The 5,918-nt window shown below is 42.4% G+C and overlaps 1 long non-coding RNA gene across 1 annotated transcript; it reads right to left on the bottom strand.

The window, feature by feature from the left end:
- Nucleotides 1-3,293: 3,293 nt before the first annotated feature.
- On the bottom strand, nucleotides 3,294-4,602 carry LOC111773886 (uncharacterized). Its single transcript, XR_002808568.2, has 2 exons — nucleotides 4,438-4,602; nucleotides 3,294-3,627 (listed from the first exon to the last, which is right to left on the bottom strand). It is a non-coding gene; the product is annotated as an uncharacterized lncRNA (long non-coding RNA).
- Nucleotides 4,603-5,918: the final 1,316 nt, after the last annotated feature.

The following is a 5,918-nucleotide window of genomic DNA, read 5'->3' as shown; positions in this document are numbered from 1 at the left end:
CGAAGCCTCTAAAATAGAAATGGTCCATAAAGCCTTCACTAGCCCAGTGTATTTCAACCATTTTAAAGACATGCACCCATTTGATAAACATGAAAATCTTACGCCTTCTGTTAACATGAATAGGAAGATCAAGATCAATTTGGGGCCAAACCAAATCAAAGCATCTATAATTTTCAACAGGCTTTTCCAAACCTCATGGACTTTAGAGATTTTGATAAGTCTTTCCTCTTCCTCCCCTCTCTGAGAATCTGTGCCCAAATTCTTGCCTTTGCTGGCATTCATTTAGAATAGCGATAAACGGTCAGGAAGGGTGGTCAGTAACTTTATATTGAAATTCTTATTTCCTCAAAGAGTGAGTTCTTTTTTAGACCCCTGTTCTAATTCCCATAGTCTTAGAAAGGGAAAGTCTTTAACAATCAACATTCTGAGACCTTGATAAGGATGAGTGGACTGTCCATTACAACTTGGAGAAGAACGGTCTTGTGGGAGAATGAGCTAATGTGAATGCACAATGATTCCCCCTCCTGCCCCTAACCTTTCTGAGAAGCTAAACTTACTTCATGAGATGAAATTTCCCTGAATGGACAGTAGGATGATGGAGAGTTTGCATTGAAGTGGTTTTTTAAAAAAAAGTCCAATTGTCATAGTAACGCTCTGAAAGGATTTTGACGCAACTTCGGAATAACTTCACATCCAATTACATAGGACACCCACTTGGGGTGAGAGATAAGTGCTTCTGTGACTGCAAACACAGAAAGAAAATCCATTTAGCCTTTTTAGCCAATTTATTAAAGCAGGGGTGAATTATTTTTAAAATGCAATTTCTGACTTCAAATAAGGAGTATTGGGAAAAAATTTTCTTGGTGTAGTTTGGAGTTTCCTAATAAAAGAGAAAATGCTGCAAGACATCTTACATATGGGTTATTTGGGAAGCAGAGAAATTTAGGGCCAGGAAAAGCACTGAGTGGTCATTGAGTCCATTCCCTGACCATCAGGAAGGGCCAGGCTCAGGCAGGTAGGACCCTCTTACTCCAAACACTAAAACCTCCCTTTATAAACATCCCAATGCTTAAAATCTCACTGCAGCATAGTTTCTAGATATCTGAATCTAGTACCTAGATATCGACAGTTTAGTCTCATTCTAGCTTCAGGAAAGATCATTACCGTCAAAACATTTATTTCTTTAATAACAATTGTAAAAAGAGTGCCTTTTAAAATGAGGTTTGCTAGATCAAGGGGAGAAAAAGAAGAAGTTCCTACCACTGAAATTTTATAGGAACCACCCCCCTCCACTGTCTCACAATCCGTCTTATAACTAGGTATCGTTAAACTCTTCAGAACATCGAATTTTGGAACATAGAAAGGCCTTCAATACCGTCTACTCTAGAGCCCTAATTAAACAGATTGGAGCAAACGACACCTGAAGAGGTTACGTGGCTCATCCCAGATGACACAGCGAGTCAGGATCCAAATCCAGGTCTCCTTACTTCCGGGCCATTGCTCCATCCCCAGATTAAAAGCCTTGCAGCATTTTTCTTCACAAAGATATGCTAGCTCTATCTAGCGCTCCATTCCCTTCAAAGTAAATGTCCACATATGTATTATTTCATGTTTTCTGTCTCTTCCTACTCCTCTGTCACTTTCAAAACAAAAATACATATGCTCACATTCCTTGGAGAAATAGTTGATTCTCAGTCTAGGCCAGAGAAGGTACAAGATGAGCTTAGACCATCCTGTGCCAGACAGCAAGGAGGGAGTCATGGACTAATGGGGACTTGCCCAAAGAAGCAGCTGTAAGGGGCTCCTGCTACCCAAATACAAGGTACGCGGAGCGTCCAAAGGAATAATGATGGTAACTTATGAGGGAACCAATCTACTCAGTCCATGGTGATGCTCAATAAATAAATAATATAAATACATAAACAAGAAAATAAACAAAGAAAGGAAGGGAAAAGGGAAAGCTCTTCTTTGCAGAAGAATGCCAGCTAATTAATGTAGATGGAAGGATATAATTTAAAAGTTCACTGTTTTACAACCCCCAAATGAAATAATTGATTCAAGCAAAGATCATCAGGGAACACTAGAACCATTTTATGAAAGGTCTTTGGGTGTTAGGATATTCTTATAGTATTAAAAGATCACAGAGAGACGACATATTAAATACTAAGGGGCAAAATGTATCTTTGTAACGGAGAGACCCAGCAGGCACCACCAACCTTATGAAGAGAAGTGCTAGGGCTCAGATATCAGTATTTTTTAAAGCTTTCTGCATGATTCTAATTTCCGTCCAGAATTGAGAACACCATCCTAGGGTCTAGATTTACATGAATACACATGTAAATGTACATATATATTCTTGAAGTTGTAGTAAACAATTAAGCCATTCTTAACACAGTCTCCGAATATTGATTGTTAAAGGTTCTACCTTGCTAAGACTATGGGAAAAAAGTACATACATCATATAAATATAATTTATTCATTCAAGAAATGTTTATTTAGCCAGTTCCTGTGGGACAACCTGACATTATGCATTTCCTGAAGTGTTGCAATAAGAAGTACACACCATCACTTATGTAATATTCTTCCCCAAAATGTTTAACCTGAATCCAATCATGAGACAAGTTCCAGACAAATCCAGAATATTGGACATTCAACCAGACAACTAGTTGGACTCTTCAAAAAAGTCAATGACTTGAAAAGCCAAACAAAAAAGAAAGGGAAGATTGTTCTAGATAAAAAGAAACTAAGAGACATAAGACTCAAACAAAATGCATGAACTTCGGTTGGATCTTGTAATTCAAAGAACAAAAGCTATATAATACATTTTGGGGACAATTAAGGAAATTTGAATATGGACTACATTTTAGACACTATTATTGACTTGATAGTTTTCTAATGTGTAACGAAGGTTTTGCGATAATGTGGAAGAATGTCCTTATTCTTAGGAGATATATTCTGAATTATTTAGGGGTGAGGTGACATGATACCTGCTTTCAAATGGTTCAGCAAAAAAGAGTATGTGTGTGTGTTGGGTATATATACCGAGGGAGAGAAAGATAAGAAAGAAAAAGAGAGAGCACTCAATGTTAAAATATTAACAATTGAATCTAGGTGAAGAGTATAGGTGCTCATTGTGCTATTCTTTCAATTTTCCTGTACTTTTCAAAATTTTAAAGTAAATAAATAAAGCCTTTTGGTAAAATAGGAACCTTAGAACATAAGTTCCACGAAGCAAGGGATGTTTCTTTGTTTCTCTCACTGATGTACGCCAAACACAGTCCCAGCACATAACGGGCACTCAATGAACATATGTTTAATGAGACAAAAAACAAAAGAGAAGGCGGCCCCAGCTTGGGGTCAGGGAGAGAGGGAGGAGACAGAAGCCAGGAGCTGGCGTGTCTGCCTGGCACAGCGCCCTGCCAGTCAGCAGTTTTCAGAGCTCCCCGGGAACCACAGGAACGCCACAGAAGGAGGCTCCTGCGGGCGGTGCTGTCTCTGGCGCATCTGTCTTTGGTGCTGCCAGCTGGGCAGGGTTTGGGGAAAGAAGAGTCACTCAGCCAGAAGGGCTTACCGGTGACCTGCTTTCTCACCACCTGCCACGATCCCACTGGAAATGTCAAGATGTTCCTGATAAGAGTATAAAAATGTACACATCTGTCAGCACACATGGGTTCAGCCATCCCCTGGGTTCAGGTGAAATCTTGACTGACCCCTTGCTAAACCTCCAGGATTGTGAGATCCGATAGATTCCCCATTATGGGTGAAATTGGAAGTCTTATAGCAAGGCAACAGCTGACCTCCTCGTTCATTTGATCTCCTTTAATGCCACCAAAACAATATATTGTTCTAAAAAGATGAATTTTATGAGGTTCTACCTGTTGACGACATTACTTCATTTCCAAATTCTAGAGTTGAAGAAACATCTATATTAAGAAATGCTTAAAATATGAATAAAGCAAAAATGCCCTGGAGGTTAATGGAGGAGAACACGGGGGCGGTGGTGAGAGACCCAGGGGTGTGCACTGCTGGTGGCTCATCAGAAGGCCACCTAGATACAGGTGTCTGTCTTTCCTCTTTCTTTTTCTCTTTCTCTTCTCTCTTCTCTCTTCTACTCTTTCGCTACCTCGTTCCTTTCTTTTCTGCCTCCATCCCTCTTTCTTTCTTTCGTTCTTTCTTCCCTCTTTCCTTCCTCCCCTCCTTCCTCCCTTCCTCTCTCTCTCTCTCTCTCAATTAAACAAACCACAGTAACTGAAACTAAAGGCAGGTGGAGCTCAGGCTGACCCCAGCCTCCACCTCCCTGTCTCCCCGTGTTAGATGGAGCCATGCCCTTCCTCACAGCGACCGTTTGAGAAAGAGGTTCAGACCTTTTTAACTAGAAAAATTCCCCCAGGCCTGTCATCTCTTTCCTGTGTAGACCTGCAAGGGAGGTGATCTTACCTCTCCCGCTTGGAAGGAGGCTGGCAGTGCTTTCTGAACTGAATTCACATAAGAAAGGGAAGAGCCTGTTCGGAAAAACACGCTCTTCCGCTGCCAACACAAGCAGATCTTCAGGGAGGAGGGAAACTGTAACCCCTCCAAGATCTTTGCTCGCCTTCGGAGCCCGGGATCTCAGGTTTCACAAAGGAATTTATAGAGCCGACTGACGCCTCTGGGGTTGGAATCAGCTCAGGACTAAGTGGAGAGCACGGAGAGGGACAGGCACCCTTTTCTGCTTTGTGTGGGCTGGGGATTGTTTACCAGGGGATGAAAACGTCCTCTCACTGAAAAGGAATGTTTGGCAAGGAAATGACCTCTGGAGCCACAACCCAATGGCTCCCTGGGGAGTCAGTTTGGGTTAGTAACAGATCAGAACCACCAACCTGGACACAGCGCCCTGGGCGGGGCAGGGAGGGGGCTGGGATCACAGGAGCCTTGTGATGCTTAAAGCAACTCCTGCCTTCAAAGGACAGCTGTCCTCTTTTCTAGGTAAATTATGAAGTGGGAAAGAAAGAAAAGGAAAAAAGAAATGAGACGTTAGAAATCATATCAAAAATAAAAGGAATGTTTGATTTATTTGTGAGTTTCCTGACTGTACCACTTAGCTCAGAGCTTATCCTGGGTCCTTTCAAGAGCATGTTTAGGGGGTACTGAGACGGTGTGGGGTGAGTTGCTCCGCTTGCTGACATCTACACTTGGATGAAGTGGAGAGAGATGATATCCTTCCTTATTTGGTGGCTCTGTGAGCCTCATTCCCTCCTCATCTCTCTTCCCATAAGAACCTGGCCCTCGTCAGCAGAAGCCCAAGCCATCGGGCAGCCCCCACCCTTGGCACTTCTTTATCTCAGAGTCTTCACTGTGGAATTCCAAGGCCCACCCCAACGCTCCGGATGCGCTTCAATCCGTGGCCTGCCACTTGGCTCCTCTTGTGATGACAAGCAGATAACATAGCTCACATGCCTTCTCTTTTTCCTGCATACCAACCAGACCCCAGCTCCGAAAATGAAATGTACCACAAACCAAGAGAGGTGGAGTTTTATTTTTATATAGACGTTGTTAAGACTCTGCAATAAGCCCAGAATTGTGGAAAGTGCTTTCCCATGTTGCTCCAGTTAATCCTCTCAATCACCCCAGGATTTTTACAGATGAGGAAATTAGTGGGTGCAGAGGTTAATTAAATATCCATGGTCACATAGCAAGTGTGTATGTGTTTGGGGGGTGGGGGGGTGGAGGGGGAGTTGTGGATTCAAACCTGAGGCTAACTACTAGTCCAGAGCACCTTTATTGTAGTTAAAACTCACCACAACTAAGCGTGACTCTGACGGCAATCACTGTCAAGACAATTTACCAAGTTTGGCCATCATTAACTTCAAGACAAGTATTCTTTCTTCAAGACACGGCATCAAAAGGTGCACTTCCAGAGGTCAGTCCCATGGCCAAGT

Source organism: Equus caballus, chromosome 1 (assembly GCF_041296265.1).
Source record: "Equus caballus isolate H_3958 breed thoroughbred chromosome 1, TB-T2T, whole genome shotgun sequence".
Taxonomy (NCBI): domain Eukaryota; kingdom Metazoa; phylum Chordata; class Mammalia; order Perissodactyla; family Equidae; genus Equus; species Equus caballus.
This window is presented reverse-complemented; position numbering and strand designations above follow the sequence as displayed.